Here is a 19,984-nt window from a genome sequence, read left to right on the forward strand (position 1 = left end):
CATATAACCCTACAAAAGTTGCTGAGAATGCACAAATACATTAAAAGCCAGAAAGCACAAGTGCAAGCAAGGAAGGTAGAAGGACTTTATAAAGATAACTAACACAATTTGTCAAACAAAAACAAATTAATCATTGACTGACTTTTCAACAGAAGGCACAGCCTAACAACCACTCAGTAAACATTATTGAGTCCCTACCCTACGCTGGGAGTTCGGTGCTAGGGAATGGTGTGACACTACCCCAGTAAAGGGAGTAAGATGGAACATAAAAGCTTACAACACAGGAGAGAAAGCAGGGTGTCAAACAGGCTTGAGAAGTCAGAAAGAGAGATTAGTTCCAACCGTAAGGATGAAGCAGGGCTTAAATAGGAAATATCCTATTTATATCAAAAGCTGAGTCAAATTTGGACATGTAGAGATGGGAAGGAACACTGTGTGTGTCCCCAGAGTCCAATCTCAGCACTGGCATGCAAAGTGATCAATATGTGTTTCTCAAATGCATGAAGGGCGAAGGCACACACTGGAGGTACAGGTCAGTGTGGCGAGAGAACAGTTTTAAAAGCAAGTCAGGACCAAACTGTGCCAGGCCTTTCTCAGATTTTATTCTGTGAGCAGTGAGGAACTACCATGTTTAAATAGGGCAGTGATATGACCAAAGCTGTGCTTCTAGAATACACTGGCAGAACAGGAAACGGACAACAGCTGAAGGAGAAATTTTCATTTAGTATGTATCTAACATCACTGAGCTTATCCACATCCAGAGTGATTTTGCTTCGTTCTTGGTCGGCCCCTCTCCTTAGTAATTTACTACACTAATGAGTACTGACAATGCACGTAGTAACATCAGCACAGGCTGTTATACTGTGGAAACCACCAACCAACCAGAAGGTGTTACAGCCTGAACTCAAAGAGAGTTTACTTTTCGCTCACTCAAAGGTCACCACGGCTCCAGGAAACTATAAACAGCAGCTGCCCTTCATGCCTCGACTCACTATTCAATCTGCTTTATTCATATGGTGTGATCCCAACAGCAGGGAAAGAGTGGATTTCACATCAGCTTTTAAATCCTTCCATCCAAAAGTGATGGAAGCACTAATGTTTTGATAAGCAAGGAATATGATTTTCTTGACCTTTTTATTAGAATTCTCCAAGTTAGGAGAGGTAAAAAGTGCTTCAATTTCTAACTGTGTAGTTGAGAAACAGCTCATGTGCAGCTGACATCAGGGCACAGACAAGTAGTCAAAATACCACAATTATCTATTGTTCTGCAGTTACTTAGCAATTAAGCCTGTACTTCCCTGTGACAGAACTATACCAAGAACAAAGACTACAGATGAGTATTCATAAACTCCAAATCATAGCATCAAAAGGTATTTTCAAGGTGTTTCAATCTAGACGTTTCCAAACTGATTTTGGCCATAGGACTTCCTTCAAAGGAAGTATTACAGCAAACCCACAGAAGTCAAATTAACAAAAAAAAAAAAGTGAAAGTTACTCTGTGGGGGACAACTTGGTCTTTTCCAGAAGAAGGAGAAGGAATGTGGGAAGAGAAAGAGGAAGAAAGCTCATCTGACCCCAAAAGATTTCCAAAACAGAAGGCCTCTGAGACTTCCGGATGGTAGAGAGGATGTTCTCAAAATTCCACATAAAAGGGTTCCTACTTAACCAAAATAACATCCAGACACATCAATGAAATCTGAACAGTTCAAGAATCAGGTATGCTACATAAAAAAATGGGTGTTTCCAAGAGGACCACAGAAGTCCTCCCACAACTGAACAACCATCTACATGTACCAGGACAACACTGTTATAGAGCCATCATAAATCAATTCTTCTACTTCTAGTGATATGATTTATCTACTAAGTTAACCAGCAAATCTTTCTCTATAACCAGGAATAGGCTAAAGATCAGGGAGGTAATACTCCTAAGATTGTGCAACAGAACAGAGACACTCAGGTGTATCACAGCGCCAGGACATCGGCGTATGCACCCACCTGACATATAACTTGCTATGCAACTGATTCTTCCTACCTATGGTACAGAAAATCTTGACAAACTTTACCTGATTAAAATCACTATCACAGTTGAGACCAATTAACTTACCTCTGTCTCACAGAAAAATGTTTGGCTATATGAGTAAGTCAGGAGCACAGACCAATGTTTAACTTGATTATTTTCCTGGTTATTTAAAGCATAATTGTCAACACATGACTGTGATTTTGGGCACATATATGAATTGTGCATGTTCATAATTACATCAGACATAACATTAATTTTTAAAGCTTCTTATACACATCTGGATATGGAACCGAATGGCCACAGATCATCCCTTATAGAGCACTTTGTGTAGAAAAGTACCTTACTCCATATTATCTGTACAAATCTTATCTCATCTTCCCTGTCTCATCGCTGGAGTTAATTAGGACTGACAATTAAAGAGTAGCCAAAAAAAAAACATAATTATCAGTGACTTTCTTTATTTGAAAGTTCCCTTAGGTGCCTTATAATAGAGAACCAATCTTAGAAGAATTTTCAGTGCTTAAGAGAGTAGAGACTACACTTCATGAACTTTTTCCTATTCTTCTAGAAATACAAAGTTCTTTTAGTTATAATTAGTTGCCAGTATTTCAGTAATTCTACCAGTAATTTTATTATGGCATTTAAAGCTTCCCTTTAAATACCGGATTTTTTAAAAACTTTGTTTCTAAAGATTATGGAGAAATAAATGGTAAACAAGCACTCATACTCTGCCTGTGGGAGTGTAAATAATACAAGCTTTCTGGAGACAATTTGACATCTATTAAAAGCTGTTGAAATATACAGTCTTTGCCCTAGCAATTCCATTTCTGTGAGAAAGAAGTAAACAAGAATACAAGATTATGTCCACAGTTGTTCATCACAGCAGTGTTTACAACAGCAGAAAGAAGAAAGGGGAGGAGGGAGGGGAAAAAAGAAATGCAACCTAAATATTCAAAGGTAATTGGTGATCTGAGATAAATCTAAATCCATACAATAATTATATAGCCATTAAAATGATTACGTAGGTTACCTGACATCATGTAAAGGTACAGTTGTGAAATATTTCATAATCTGCTTATACTCAAGAGCATATAAAATATGATCACATGTGGCATATATAAATGTACACACACACACCCCCTCTACAAATTCAATTTGGAAAGAAAAACACCAATTGCACCCAAAAACTTTTCCAGGCAGTGTCATTTATTCATATGTGTACTTCTTCTGTTTATGTGTAATTCCTGAGTTTCTAGAGTGATTGTACATTACTGATGTTAATAAAAGACAAAAAATAATCCCTTATGAATCATGAAAACTATCTGATGACTTCCAGAATAAGAGAGTATATAGCAGAAAATTAATATAAAAATAAATCTACTGGCAAAGTCAAAGTTACATTAAGTTCTGCCAAAATCACAGCTCACAATGGATGTTTCTTTCACACAATTACTTATTTTAACTCTTGGTCAAAATGTTCTTGATGCATGAAGGGCTTGGAGCCTGGAGTCAGAGATTCGTACTCAATCCCAGCTCTGCCACGTTCTGTGACCCTGAGCAAGTTATCCAGCCTCTCCAAGCCTGTCTCTTCATCTGTGAAATACAGACAACAGACCCCACCTCTCAGAGCTAGGGGGATTAAAGTGAAACAAGGGTATAGAGAACACATAGTACTAAACTTGGCACATGCAACATAGTAATAGATGATGGCAACTGTTACTATTCCTTTTGCTGCTATCACACATTAATCAAGAAACAAAACCATGAGCACTTTAAGGGCAATGACTACGTCTTAGTTTTGTTCATCTCTGGTTCCCCGGCACCCAGGAGTGACCTTAACATATAGCAAGCCTTTAATAAGCCTTAACATATAGCAAGCTGGTACACCTAAAATGAATGAATTAACTTTCTTGCACCTCAATTTTCTTTTCTGGCAAAATCATAAAAACACCTTTCAGGTGAACTGATACACGTCAGACACCTAGTTCAACAGAGGTTCCCAATAAATGACAGCTGTTGTATTAGTGAACAAGGCCCTGCAGATTTCAACAGGCATCAAGGCTGACCGGAGAGAATACATGTAACTTTTCCTCTGAATTTTCCTCCTTAATTTTCTTTGGGTCCTGAGGTATCTCACAGTTAAACCATTACTTTCACTTAAATTCTGGCAAGAAAAATCTCCATTTACAGGCATGCATCCTAGACAGCGAACAATTAAAGTGGTAATCTTTAGGCAGCCACAGGCACTTTTGGCAAAGCAACCCAAAGAGTACTTTACCACGGGGAGGTGGGGGGGAGGTGGGCTGGGGTGAGGGCAGTGTGGTATTTCAGAGAACTCAGGAGATTAGGACACAATATATACAAATAGGGACCATGAAAAACAGTGAATCAACTGTTCTTGGGGCTTCAAATGAAAGCTTTTAAGATGATGATCTGAATTAGGAAGCATGAGAAAAATCAACACTATTTTTACATACATTGCCAAATGAATTATTAAGGAAGTACAAAGTATATGAAGGTATTCAATTACCTAAAAAGTATTTCCTTCACAAAAATCAAAATAAACAGGAATGCATTTTAGGAAGAAAAACAGATTCTCAAAAGAAAGAAGAATCATTAAATTCTATGGGGGGGGGTGAAAAACTACTCACATGAAACCAAAAATTATTTTGTATAAATCATAACATTCCTGTAGTAGCATTTAAGAGAAACAGTCATCCGAAGAAGTGGGGGGAAAGCCCAACATAAGGGAGAACTCAGAAACTGCACAGATCAGTAATTTGTGCAGCTTTGTTTAATTTTCCATGTCTAATTTGACAGAAACCTCAGATTTCATACAAAAGTGCTTAATAGAAGGTTTATAGTCCTATTTCTGTAATGATTCTGCTGAAAGGAAAAAGGGCTACTCAGCACTCATTTGCTTTGAGTTAAAGTTGTCTATTCCGTATCCTGGAAACGTACCATGCCATAATTTACTGAGACACTTCACAGTTTATAGTACTAAAACACTGAAGTAAAAATACTATTTAAAAATCACTATTATATAAAAAATGATGTTGCAGAGAATGGCGAAATCTTGCTAAGTCTCCAGAATCTGACTAATGGGTATATAGGAGTCAATTCTACTGTTCTATTTTGAATATGCATTTAGATCACATTTTTTAAAAATTAGGCAGGCAAGCCACATCTACATCTGTATGTGAGCCACACTAATGTCAGTGATGAAGCTGCTGAACAGGTTAAAGCAGAAAGTGACAGGCAGAGACCTACACTGTGGAGCACAGAAACCAGGGGAGAGCTGAACAAATTTTACCACCAGACTTGGTCAGCACTGGCCAGTCTTCCAATTAACATGGTACCTTCTCTTCCCCAAAAAGGGATGATTTAACTCCCCAAAATCAAACTACAATTGAAGCTGAGAGAAAAAAATTCTGTTCATTTATTCTCAAAGGATAGATTTTATTAATATTTTAATAATATGCATGTGTGATTTATATACAGTTGTGCTACAAATTCATTCATCCATTCATCAATCCAAATATTTGCTGAGTAGCAACTAATGGCTTTGTGCCATGCATAACGCCAGTGCTGGGAATACAGTAATTAACAAAGCACACAAAATCTGTCCTCCAGGAGCTTGAAATCTAGGAGGAAATACGGACATGCAGGCTTACCTTGTTGGCACCTAGTCAGTAAGCTATGTGACTAACGAATTTTACTGAATTAACTGGGAGGGGGAAACGAACAGTGGGCAAAGACATCTGGAAAACTTAAAGAGGTGGCCGAAAACAGTACAACCCAAGATACCAAACCTAAACAGGAAATATAATCATTTAACCTAGTTGCTGGCATAGTATCTCAGAAAAAAAAAATCCATTTATTTCCATAGTTCATGATACTGCTATAACACGTGTTTTCAAAAGAAAAATTCTATCTTGTCTAATTCATAAAACATGGCCAAAAAAGTCTCCTTTTTGCAAAAAAGTTAAATATATGTTACCTAAAGACATCCTCTAAAATAAAAGGGTGGCTCTAAACAATTAACTAACTCAATCACAATGACTCAAAGTTCACATATACTTTTAACAGTCAAGGTCCAGCTGCATAACATCCCTACCATGTTATCATAAATCTTGGTAGAAAAGGAGGAAAAGCTTAAGCCTGGTTGTATTTAATGTTACAAAAAGGTTCAAATTCATCTCACTTTAAAGTTTTCAGATTTTTTTCAAGAAGTGAAGGAACAGGGCAGTGGAAAAAAGAGAAAGAATTGAAAAATAACAGTACTTGTAGAGGGAAAAACTCAGGGCCATGCCTATCTGGCTCCATTAAAAGAACAGATTCTCATTCATAATAAAAATGTTATTAAACGTGTATGCCAAGCTCTCAGAATTCTCCTTCCTGGCATCACATACTAAGGTTTCTCTGGCAAGATCATCTAGACAAAGATTCACGAATACGTCCCTCTGAATGACCAGACTATAAGCAATGATGAAAAGGAACCAGCATGGCTTGTCTTAGGAAATCACCCAGACACAATATTTATCAAAAGGTTCTATTTATTGCTCCGTATTAGAAAAAAGAAAAAAAAAAAGATGTTTAAAGTGTAGCCATGCAACTGGCAAAAGCAGTAAGAAAATAAATTATTTCAAACAAAATAGGAAGAAAGAAGTCACAGCAACTTTGAAGAATCTTCACTAATATGAAAATACCCTCTGTTCCAGTTCATGTCCAAGAGTGTAAGTTTTATATCCTCTTCCAGTCACTCCTCTAAGGACTCAAAGGTGAGTTTAACACATTATTTCACAGAACAAAAGAATTCAAGGGCAGAAGAAAAGCAGTAACCTGCTCAAGGTCACACAGCTAGTTATATGACAGAAACACAGCTGAACTGAGATTAGTGTCTCCTTCCAAATCTTCTTCCAACTGCACAACCTTGCCAAGTAAAAGTCATTTTACTGGGGGAGTGGGGGCGAGGCAGGGGGTTGGAATCAGGTGACAAGCAAGGAAACTAGCGAAGTATTCAGTTACAGAGTTATCTCCTAAACCAGGAGGGAAAAAGGAAAGAATTTTTCCCAGAAATTAGCATGTACAATGACTCTGTTCACTTGCCAAAGTTTCTGTGCCAATCACTTCCCGTCCTTCAAAACCCCCATAGGAATTAAGGACCATTCACGTTTAAGAGACTACAGAAAAGAAAGTTGCAATACAGTTCACTGAATCATCCAGGTCTTTCCCCAATAATCCTGAACCCTGTCTTTCTTTCAGTCCACATAATTCCATTCCCTTGCACTAAGCAGAAGAAGTGCACCCAAAAAACATGCCGATGTAGGCAAGGCTGGGCACAAAGCTAGGGGATCAAGGAAAGATGTTTAATATTGTACGGTGCATACTTACATTTTTCTTACTGAAGACTTACTTCTTAACCCCCTAACGTTTCAGTACTGCTTAAAAGAACCTTAAAAACTGGTTTTTCAACTTTCAATATAGGTTAAACATGAACTAATTAACTGTTTGTAAAACACTTCGAAGATGTGAAAGAGTATGCAAATGTTAATTATTAATGTTGATCCACAAAGCTCCCGCATGTGAAGTAAAATACAATTCTTCTGGCAAGTTTCTGTAACTTTCAAGGCACAAACATAGAAGCCCAGCATGTTTTTAGGAATTCTAGGAAAACTTGAAAGGCAGACCACAATGATTTCTATTTACAACAAGAACAAGCTGGAATTTTAAGCTGGCTACTTTGGATATAATTATAAGAGTGAAAAAATGTGACTTATGGCATATGTAACAAAACCAGAGTATGTTTATAGTCACAATGTTCTGGATGAAAATCATAATTCATTGACCTGGGAAAAGCAAACTAAAACCTCTGAACCACAGTTTTCTCATCAAAAAAGTAAGAAGAATAATGCCTATCATACAGGATTATTGTAAGGAATTAAGAGAATGTAAGTGAACACGCAATACACAGGTAGGCACCCAAAGTTTCTTCTTCCCTTTAATGACCTCATTTTTTAGAAAACACCTTTTAGGAAATTGCCTGATCTTTAGGAAAAGCTCTCTCTAGACTGAAAAGGTCCTTTAAATATTCTATCCTATGCTCTAAGCATACACATACAGCACCAATTCAGCAGGAGGGCCCAGGCAAAAGCCCTGGCCATTCCTGTCTACTGACCCATATACATCCTTAATCCTCAAACAGAGAAAGCACCTCAGCCAGGCCCCAAGGCTTCATGTGACCTAACGAACAATTAGATGTCTACTTCTCAACTCTTGCAGCCACATTTTCCCCTAAATACTCCCAAACTGCAGAGCCACATCCAGAGTTCCTTTGTACTCCGAGCCCAGCCACTCCGTGCACAAAGTATCCAAGAGGCAAAAAATCACGTTCTTCCAGCTTATAAAAGGTAACAGAAATTATTCCCTGGCAGTGCCACAATGATCTCCCTTTTCCAACTCCAGAAACACAACTACTTTTAAACAGGGCAGAACTCAACCAGCAACACCAGGTAGATGAATTAATTTACAGATTATCATTTCAAACTCTACTAAGTGTGCTTGTCTTTAGAAGCCACTCATAAATTACGGAAAATGTCTAATCTGCAAAAAGTCCATTATCACCTGGTGAAAAGAATGCTTCTAAAACTCTAAGCTAATGGATAATTCTAATTCAGGTTTAGGGGGGAAAAAATTCAATTTATCTGAAGCGATCTGCCCATCACAATGCAAATGCAACATAATGTTCCCTTTGAACAAAATGGTGCCCCATCTAGCCTGGTGGGGAGAACATGTGCTAACAATTTTCCCAGGAGCTGTTGTGGACTCACAGCAAAACCACCCATTCTCTTTTCCCTCACTCCCCAATGTGATCAAGGGCTCAAATTTTCAAGACAATAGACCATCGTCAAAGAGCCATCTATGGGAAGAAGTAGTGCTAGCAACCATAAACAAATGAAACTCGTCAGCCCAGAGGCTCACCAACTGAGTAGCCGCTCCAAAAGTATTAACTCCCTTTATTGAAAATAAGATTAAAGAAAAATACATACATTGTAAAATATTTAGAAGATCAAACAATACACTAATATCACCTCACTCCTCAAATGAAACTACATTAACGCTTGGCAATAGCCTCCTTCCAAACTGTCTTGTGTATCATGTGTGTGAAATACACGCAATGACACACCTGCATCACATTAAAGATCACAGATATCCTCAGAGACTGGAAATGTACAAAGTATTTCCTGATCATATTTTTATTGTGCTCAGAGGAGAAAAGTTTTCCAGCAGGTCTATAACCCTGACGTAACACACAAGGTACTGTTTCAGGTCACTCCTGTCTTCTTCATTCAGATCCTTGATAGACCTAACTTTTGTTGTTGTTTACCACTGTCACTATTATTAGTGCTACCATGCCATGGACCCCCACTAACTGTGTTCCGGGAGCTTTGTATTATACTCCTAATTCCCACAATAACCCCACTCTCCCCTCTCTGGCTAAGGTTCTCTAATTCGTGTATCCAGTCTGGACTTCTTCCTGAACTCCAGATTTGCAGATCCAAATGCTTACTGGTATCTTCACTTAAAAGTCTCACAGATCTCAAACTCAGCATGTCCAGATGTGAAATCACAATTTCTTCCTCCCAGCAAAGTCACTCCACATCTTCCCCACTCAGGAAACCATGCCACCACCCCCCAGTTGTTGAGATGAAACACCCAGGAGTTATCCCTGATTTCTTTTTTATTAATTTATCATTGTCTTTTTTTTTTTTTTTTTTGGCATGGGGGAGGTAATTAGGTTTTATTATTTATTTTTAGAGGAGGTGCTGGGAATTGAACCCAGGACCTCATGCATGCTAAGCATGCACCCTGCCACTTGAGTTATACCCTCCCCCAGCCCTGATTTCTTTCTTTGCTCTGAATCTTTTTCCAATTCATAACTAATCCTATCAGTTCTTCTATCTTCAAAGTGCATGTTGATTCCAACCACTATGCATTTCACTGCCACACCCTAACCCAAGCCACCATCTTCTCTAGAGTGAACTAGAGCAAAACTCTTAACTAGCCTCCCTGTTGCTACTCCTCCCTAGACCCAGAGCAAAACTTTCAAAGCCTAAATCAGCTCCTGTCATTCCTTGCTCAAATCCTTCAGCTGCTTCCTATCTTACTTAAAAACCCATTTGATCCAACCTTTACCTACATATACATTACCTCCTACGTCCCCCTTTCTCCCCCTACCCAGCCACATCAGCCTCCCTGCTCATTCTTCCACCTCAAGCTCTCTGTACTTTCTGTTCCTTCTGCTTGGACCATTCAGGGATCTGCAGGTGGGCTGCTTCCTTCACTTCCTTCAGGTCTCTCTTAAATCTCATCTCAGAAAGGCACTGTCTGACTTCCCCAATTTTTGCTAATACTCTTCATAGTCTTCCTACAATTTTCACCACCAGACATCACCGAAACTGCTTTTTCACCCCTTTATTTTTTGCTTCTCTTACTAAAACATCAGTCCCTGGATGGTAGCAACTACATTTTATTTGTCACTGAATCCCAATCACCTAGAACAGTGCCTGATATACAGAAAGCACCCAAATATGGGTTGAATAAATTGATAAACAACCCTACAAGATGTGTCACATGCCCATTTTGTGAAAGAGAAAACTGAGTTTCAGAGACAAATAATTTACATAAAGCCACACAGCACATAAGTCGCCAAATGTACCTGAAAGAGCCAGTACTCTACCCGTGGACTCACTCCATCCTGTGCCATAAAAGGGAATTATAAATATAGGCTAGGAAACAAAAATGTAGAAGAAAACACTTCTATACGAAAGTATCAGACCACAGTGATCTTGCTCTTTCTGCTCATCACTAGAGCATTTCACATCTTCGATTAATCTCATGTATGTACTATGCATGTACCTCTTCCACTGGAAGATATCTATTTTTTTGTATTTCCCACAGAATAAGGGTTAGCTACAGGTAGTGGACATTTGACAAGTGTTGCTTTGATATTTACACCCACAAAGATTTGAAGAATACTATATCAAGACTGTGACCGCCATCAATAAAGTATACTCTTCGAAGGATTTCAGTTTCCAACCACGATGGAGTAACTGGATCCAGATTTACCCTGCCACACCCCCATCCAACAACTAGAAAAATGGACAAAACATATGAGGCAACATCTTTTAGCCAATGGACAACCAGTAGCACAGGACTGCACTCCTTAACAGAAGTAAAAAGATGAGGCAAGCCACACAAGTGCACCAGCTTTCTCAGCCCAGAGGCACATCCTGGACCATGTACAATGAGGAGCCCAAGCAGCACACGGCAGTCTTGTCAAGCTGAGAAGTTGAAGAGTAGTTGAAGGCTAAGGAATCTGAAATCTGCAGAGTACTAGAAAAGAGGGAGTTGCATGAAGGATCTCCAGAAATCCACACAGAGGCCTTCCTGAGTCTAATTTTGAAGCCATGTGTGCTTATCATAAAAATCTACGAGGGCAAAGAATGACCCAAGAACCAAACGCTAAATAACCCCGGAGCTCACACAGGGCTGGCAGACATTGATATTCTGACCAGCCAGAGCAGAGAACATCCTATTCTTCAATGGAAACTACAGAGACTTCACGCCTTAGCAATGGAGTGAAACAAGCCTTAGAGTAAAAGGACAGAGTTTAGGATTGGCCTATCTTAGACCAATCAACAGCAATCAGCAATCAACAACTTAAAATTCACCATTTCCAAGATCTAGCAAGAAATTACTAGATATTCAAAAAAAGATGTGACCCATAACAAAACAAAACTCAGTCCATAGAAACAAATAATGGGATTAATGAGCAAGGATTTTAACAACTATCATGAGTATTATACGTGGGGACCAAGTGTTTTTTTTTTTTTTAAAAAAGAACATAAATAGGAGGCAAATGGAAGAAACAAAAGATTCAGTAATAAATTGAAATCAATAACATATAAAATATACATCACAACCAGCTGAGGATTATCATAAGAATACAAGTCTAGTTCAACATTCAAAAAGAGTAATTCACCATATCTACAGAGTAAAGAAGAACATCTCAACAGATGCAGAACAAGCCTATGGCAACATTCAGTATCCATTCACGACAAAACCTCTCAGCAAACAAGAAATAGAGAACTTTCTCAACCTGATAAAGGACATCTTTACTACTAGAAAAACAAACTATAAGGAGCATCATGTTAATGGTGAAACAGTGAATGTTTCCCCCCTAACACCAGGAAAAATGTCCACTTTCAAAACTCCTATTCAACCTCATACTGGGGGTCCTAGCTAGTTCAATAAAACAAGAAAAAGGAAAGCATACAGACTGCAAAGGAAGAAATCAAACTGCCTGTATTTGCCGAAGACATTATTGTCTATGTAGAAGATCCCAAGTGAGTTTAGCAAGGTTGTGAGATACAAAGTCATCATACAAAACTCAATCCCATTTCCATATACTAGTAATGAACAACCAGAAATTGAAATTTTAAACTCATCATTTACAACAGCACCAGAAAACATGAAATATATAAGTAAATCTTACAAAATACATGCAAGAGCCAATTACCAAAAATGACAAAACACTAATGAAAAACTCAAAACAGGTCTAAATAAACAGATATATCATGTTCATGGCTCAGTATTATTAAGCTGTCAATTCTCCCCTAAGTGATTTACAGATTCAATGCAATGCCAATCAAGATTTTTATGAACGTCAATAAGCTGATTCTAAAATGCACAGGGAAAGACAAAACAACTAGAATATGCAAAAACAATTCTGAAAATTAACACAGAGAACTCATACTACCAGACTTCAAGACTTACCAAAAAGCTACAATAATCAACAGTGTGGTAATGGAAAAATGAAAGACACAGATCAATGGAACAAAATACAGAATCCAGAAATACACCCACACATATAGAATCAATTGGCTTTCAGCAAAGGTACAAAGGTAATTCAATGGAGAATTACAACCCCATATGCAAAAAAATAAATCTCAATTAATACTTTGCACCATTTAGAAAAATTAACTCAAAGTGATTCAAAACCTGAATGTAAAATTTTGAACTAAAATATAGGGGAAAGTCTTCATGCTCTTAGGGTGGGCAAAGATTTCTCAGATTACATCAAAAGCATGATCCATGAAAGAAAAAAACAGTAAACTGGACATTATTAAAAGCAAGAATTACTACTCTTTAAAAGACTTTTTTTTTTTAAATTCTTATTTTTTTTTTATTGAAGTGTTGTCGATTTACAATGTTAGTTTCAGGTGTAAAGCAAAGCAATTCAGTTATACATAAACATACATATTTTTTTCACATTCTTTTTTATTATAGACACTTTCTAAACTGTCCTTGCTGAGAGGGGAGAGGGATAGATTAGGATTGTGGGATTAGCAGATACAAACTACTATACATAAAATAGATAAGCAACAAGGATTTACTGTATAGCACAGGGAACTATATTCAGTATCCTGTAATAACCTACAATGGAAAAGAATTGGAAAAATATATATATGACTGATTCACTTTGCTGTACAACTGAAACGTAATACTGTAAACCAACTATACTTCCATTAAAAAAAAGGAAAAATGGGCAAAAGCTTTGAACACACGCATCACCAAAGAATGGCGATAATCACATGAAAAGATACTTAACACCGTTAGTCACTGAGCATAAAAATTAAAAAAAAAAAAAAAACAGGCTACATTCTGTATGACTCCATTTATATGACATTCTTGTACAGGCAAAAAACCATGGAGACTGAAAACAGATTGGCAGTTTCCTGGGGCTGGGGGTGGAGAATGGGCTGACTACAAAGGATCTCAGAAGAATTTGGGGGAATGAAGGAACCACTCCATATTTTGATTGAAGGAGTAGTTATGTGAATGTATACATGTGTCCAAACATAGAATGCTACTGAATTTCACTGAATGTAAATTATAAAATTAAAATAATGATAAAATAGAGACTAAAGAGATAACAGTGTACTGAGTGAACCTTGATTTTACATGATATTTGGAGGACAAACAGGGAAAGTTGACTATGTCCTGAATAATATTATAGAATTGTTAATTTTTTAGATGTGATCACTACATTTGGTTATGTAGAACAAAGATCAGCAAAACTTTTCCTGTGAAAGTGAGACAGTAAATATTTTCAGTTTTGTGGATGACACGGTGTCTTGTAACTACTGTCACAGTAGCACCAAAGCAGCCACAGACAGTATGTAAACAAATAAGCACTGCTGTGTCCCAATAAAACTTTATTTATAAAAACAGGCAGTAGGCCAGCTTTGGCCTTTGGGCTATAGTTTGAAGACCCCTAATGTAGTCAAACCTACAGTGACAGAGAGTAGAGCAGTGGTTGCTTATGGTGAGGCAGGCAACAGGGTTGAAGGCAGCAACTGCCGTGGCACAAGGGAACTTTCTGGAGTGACGGCAATGTTCTCTACTTTGTGCTGTTAAGTTACATGCATGAATACATTTGTCAAAATTTGTCAAACTCTATATACTTAAAATGAGTACATTTTATCATATAAACAAGATCTCAATAACCCTGATTTGTTTTAAAAATGTACTCTTCCAGTGATAGCATCAGTGATGTTAAAAGCATGCCCTTTAGAGCCAGAATAATCGGAGTTCAAATTTTAGCACCAAAGTTTAACAGCTATGTGACCACTGTCAACTCGCTTTCCTCCTCCTAAAACAGGTTTATAATTCCTGCCTCATAGATTTGCTTTTAAAGTGAAGTAAGAAATGTAGGTAAGACACATAGTACAACATGCGGCACATAAGAGGCACACGCCCCTGATTTGAGTAAACCAATTAAAAAAAAAATTTAAGAAAATGACTCAGTGAAGAGCAGACAACTACAATAACTTCTTTTGTACTCTTGAAATATTCTGACATTCTTTGTTCTCTGTTTATTGTGGTTTCACCTGACTTCAAGCACTGGCATCCAATGTCAGTTCCTGTGATTTCAGAGTAACTTGCGTCTCTCAGCAAGCACGGAGTTTAGAAAAATACTCCAGGACAAATATGTTATAAAAGGAAATATGGTAAGAGCCAAAAGTAGGAAGTATCCATTTTCCTGAGCAAATATAATGGTATAATATTTATAAAGAAAAACTAATAAACTTAGTTGGATGTTTTCTCCTTTTATAGAGTAGGATCTGAATTTTATCCAAACCAGGAGTCAACCAATAAAATTACAAAATGACACGGCATTTGTATACTGCTTTATCGCATGCACTTCTCATAACAGCAGAATGCAGTCAACAAGAGGAGATTAAGACCAAATTAGCTCTTATTTTATAAGTAAGGATACTAGGTCTGAGACAGATGAAGTGGCTTGCTCAAGGACACACTGCCAATAACTAGCGAAGTGCAGACGTGAGAAGTCAGCCCTCTGGCTCCATGGCTCCATATCACATGCTTTCAGTAGAGATCACATCAGAGCGTCATCTCAGGTTCTGTGAAATTTAACATAACTCCTAGGTGCTTTTCCCTCACTGGACATTTGTGGTTATCTAAAAGACTAATTCATGACAGCATGGCATAATTTACTTAATTCCTAACCATTCAGGAATAACTAGCCTTTGGAGGTGGTAAAGGCTATTTCTGTGATCAAATATGTGCTTATGATATGATAAGAAGTGAAAATTCAAAAGAACTGATTTCCAGTAGAAGAGCCTACAGAGTGACATAAATGGTAAATCCCTCACACCATTTCCTTCTCACCACCCCGATTCCCACATTACACAGTCACAGTAGTAAGATCCACCTTCCTCAGGCTCTGAACACAGCTCTAAAGAGGTTAAAAAAAGGAAAACACACCATTGTCCCACACAAATATCTGTAACAATCACAGTATCTCACCATCAGGTCTGCGGGACCATCCTCTGAGCAAGGGCTGACAAAAATGGGTTATCTATCCATCTTATGTCCCAATCAACCCAGAGATAGACCAGAAGACCATAAATGAGAGGACGTATGAATGAAACAAACCTCCTTCCACAAAGAGCTTCCTCGCCTCCCCCTGGTTTACAGTGGGGTAAGACAGACTGACAGTGACTTGGGACCACTGCTTCCAAATGGATGCTTGTCCCCATCAGTAATAACCAAGTTTATTCAAGTGCACTTAAATGTTAACTTTAACAAAGGAGATTATCAAAAGTCCAAGTTTGTTCATCTAGCTTTTCAGCTTTATTTTTTTCCTCAATGTATGAGTCTGATCATTTTTAAAGGTTTACTATAGTCCCTCATGGTTAGCTTTTTACCCTTATTTTAAAAGAAAACTAATGGAAAGGTGAGATTCAATATACAGAAATGTCCATTACAGGTTCATATTTCTAGAATATATCTATTCCATTTGGTATTGTGAATATTCTAAACTAAGCTGGTATAACTGATTTAAATCACTGTTTCCTTCTGCAAAGGGTGGCACCTTCAAGCAGGGAAGTGCATGATTTGCTCACATCTCTGAAGTGTACTAACACTGCATGAACCCACAGTCCAGTTCTATCCCAAGCAAGTTTGAGAAATGTACTTATAATCCGTATCTATTATTTTTCAAAATTAAAGTAAAGTAAGGAAGAAAAGCTGGAACTGATGAACTATTTCAGGTATCTTATTGCAAGTGTTAAAAATAATCCATCTCTCACCATTTCCTAAACACTATAAATGCATAGAGTTCTATCCTACCAAGCCGCTCTCCAGGTCCCAAAGACCAACAGCTGACTAAGAAGATAAAACTGCTGCTTCTCTTGACATTCAGTTCAACAAGCACCTTTAAAAAAATTGCAGTTAAGATTCTCAATTCCAGGGGCATTCCTTCTTTATGAAGGAAATAGCTAAACCACTAAACTCAGAAGCGCCAGACTTTTTTAAATGTTTTTTTCTAAGTCATATAAAAATGTATCCAAATCATTGTCATGACAGCTACCGGGTAACAGGCATGTACTTAACGTTAGGCACGCTACTAAATACGTCACCCAGTTTCACTGATTCCTAAGAACGCTGCAAAGTATGTTACTACCCCTTACACAGTAGGAAGCTGAAGCTCTGAGAAGGTAAGTGATCTGCTCAAGGCCACCCAACTAGTCATCTGAAGGGTAGGATTTGAACTCAAATTCACCTAGCTCCAAAGAATGTATGTTCTTCTAAACTGTGCTACCGCCCCGTTTCCCAACAGAGGAATGAATAGGAAGAGGAGTGAATGGATTTGTCCTGCAATCCTAATCATTTCACCAAAAGGAGAAATTTCCTAAATCAGAACCACTTTGTGATATCCACAGTGCACTATTTAAACCCCAATTCTTTTTAAGAAGTAATTAACAGGTTAAGCAGAAAGGTCAGAAATCCTTTTAAACTGAACTACATTTCATCACAGACCTGAAAGTGAAGTGTCATTATGGCGGAGTCCCTAGAGTTAGCAGTTCTGTGTGCCCGACACTAGAGCGAAGCACCAAGCACTCACTCAATTCAAGTACATTGTGAGCACCTGCACTGTGTTAAGACTCCTTCCTAGCAAAGAGGGCACAGAGCTAAGTGAGAAGCCAGCCGCATCACAGCCCTCGAGGAGTTAACAGACCAGGAGTCCATTTATACTACTCATACAGTTACTATTAGTCAAACAAATAAATGAAGTGTGAGAAATCCTAAAACAAAAGTACGTATAACATGCTATCAGAGAAGGAAAGCAACTGGCCTACTTGTCTCGTTATATTCTAAGTAGTGTTTGTTTACATTCTGTCCCTCCCTGACAACCCCTTCCAACCTGTCGAACCTCCCTCCCCACAATCCCCCCACGCGGGCACACACAACCACACCACCAGGAAAGAAAGCCTAAGAGCAAGGATTATACTTCCTAAAAGTGACCTTGCTGTTGTACTTTTAAAAGCACAAGCTTATGCCATTAGGACATTTTTCTTTAGCTTTGCCAGGTGAAGAAAGTTGGTTCTTCAAAGCACAATGAGGCCAACCAAACCAGAAAAACCCAGGGAACACTTCTCCACATTACTCACTTAGCATGAGAAACCAGTCAAAGCAAACCGACATACTCCATATTTCTCAAAATTTTTCTTTTAATTTAGTAGATGACAAAGTGATCTAACAACTAAAAGGAACACATTCTGGTCATTTTGTTCCACCACGAATCTGACGGACAATTAAGCTTGTTCCACCTGGGGGATTTAAAGAGACTCATTCTCACACCATAAACCAAATGAACCGAATTCAGTACAACCCATGCACCCAAGGCTCGACAACAAGGCAGGTACTTCTTGCAGTATGCAAATCCCCAAGAGACCACGGAAGACTACGGGACTGTAACACTGATTTACCTCAGCTGATGAGAACGCCTTTACAAATTAAAAAAAAAAAAAAATCTTTCCAAAACTGCCAGCGTTCGTCCTGATCTAGGCAACCCAACGGTTTAAAAAAAATTAAGTTTCTTCCGAAAATAAAATTGGGAGGGGAGGGGGTAGTTGTTGAATAAGAAAAAAAAAAGGCACACTGCTTTTTCCTCTGGTTCTGTATGTCTGCGGCAACAAACTCTCAAAATAACTTCACTGAGGAGTGTAAAAGTAAAGACGAACACCGAAATATTGCTCAATCCAACTTACATTGTGAACTCCTGAGTGCAGTCAAGATCTAGAGACTTACATGCGATGGAATCATTTCCCTGTAAGAACTATTTCCAAAAACAAAAAACAAAAAGCCTATCCTTTCTTCCGATGGAAAAACTCTTGAGGATTTCCCCCATGTTTTTAAAAGCTCTTCACATACTTGTTGGCTTTAGGGGGGAAAGGGCGGCGGAGGGGAGGAGGGGATCAGTAAAACATATTTATTTAAAAAAAAAAAAAGTTTTGTTTGGTCTCAAAGCATGGCTGCACTTGAACCCGGCAGAGTTGAGCCGGTGGCACGGTCCCAAAGCCAGTCCCCTCGGGCTGCACGTCTCCGACCCGCGCGGGTCCCCGGGCCGCGCCCCCGAGAGCAGGCGCGGAGATCGCCCCCCAAAGGCAGGCGCGGGTGACGTGTTTACCGCCCGCCCAGGCCCCCGGGAGCCGCTCCCGCGCGTCCGCAGCACTTGTTCGCCGACTCTCTCCGACGGGAGGGACTCACGGACGATTGCGGCCCCCAGCTCCCCGAAGAGCCGACCGGCGAAGCACGGGCCAGGGGTCCAGCGCCCGAGGGGGCATCGCGGCCGTGTCGGGAGGCCGCGCCCCCTACCCCGGGAGTGGCGGCGGCCCCGAAGTTGGGCTGAGGGAGCTGGAAAGCGCGCCGCGGCCCCGGGACAGACAATGCGCGAGGGGGGCCTCGGAGCGAGGCGGGGGCCGCAGAGCCGGGGGGCGCTCCCCCGCCGGCCATTCATCCCCGCCCGCCCGCGCGCCCTCGCCCCGCCCCGCCCTCAGGAGCCGCCGCAGGGGGAGGGACCCGCGCTCCGGCCCGCGACCCTCCTCAAATCACAAAACTTCCCAAACTCAGCCAACTAAGTTGTGCTCTCACCGTGAGGCGCCCGGGGCTCCCCCGCGGGCCGAGTCAGAGCAGCTCCGCACCTTCGCCGCGGAGAAAGACAATAGGCGGCCGCTCCTCCGGCGGCAGCGGCGGCGACGACCGCGACGGCTTGAAACGGCGGCGGCCAAGGCGAGGAGCGGGCACGGAGGTCTCGGCGGAGCCCAGGAGCTTCACCGCGGTTCCTCCGGCTCCGTGCTGGCCCTGCACACAGCCCCAACACGCCCACGCATGCGCCACAAGCCACTCGGGAATGGGCGGGGCACCCGGGGAGGGCGGTGACGCCTATGAGCCCTCCCGTGAGTAAGCGCGGAGCCGAAAGCTTCGAGCTGGGATTGCTTGGCAGAGCTGCCCATCAAGATCTGTGCGACCAATAGGAAGGCACCAGGGCGGTGCGGTCCGGTTGCTAAGGAAGGCTGAAGTTGATCGCAG

General features: G+C 39.9%; 1 protein-coding gene across 14 annotated transcripts in view; it reads right to left on the reverse strand.

Annotated features, from left to right (window-relative positions):
* AKAP13 (A-kinase anchoring protein 13) overlaps nucleotides 1–19,784 on the reverse strand; it is a 293,283-nt gene extending 273,499 nt beyond the window's left edge. For all 14 annotated transcript variants that reach the window (XM_032469408.1, XM_032469415.1, XM_032469409.1 and 11 more), the window contains exon 1: nucleotides 19,547–19,784. The gene's annotated coding sequence lies outside the window, so the exon portion shown is untranslated. The remainder of the gene's footprint in view (nucleotides 1–19,546) is intronic.
* Between the last annotated feature and the right edge of the window lie 200 nt (nucleotides 19,785–19,984).

This window comes from Camelus ferus, chromosome 27 (genome assembly GCF_009834535.1).
Source record: "Camelus ferus isolate YT-003-E chromosome 27, BCGSAC_Cfer_1.0, whole genome shotgun sequence".
Lineage (NCBI taxonomy): Eukaryota > Metazoa > Chordata > Mammalia > Artiodactyla > Camelidae > Camelus > Camelus ferus.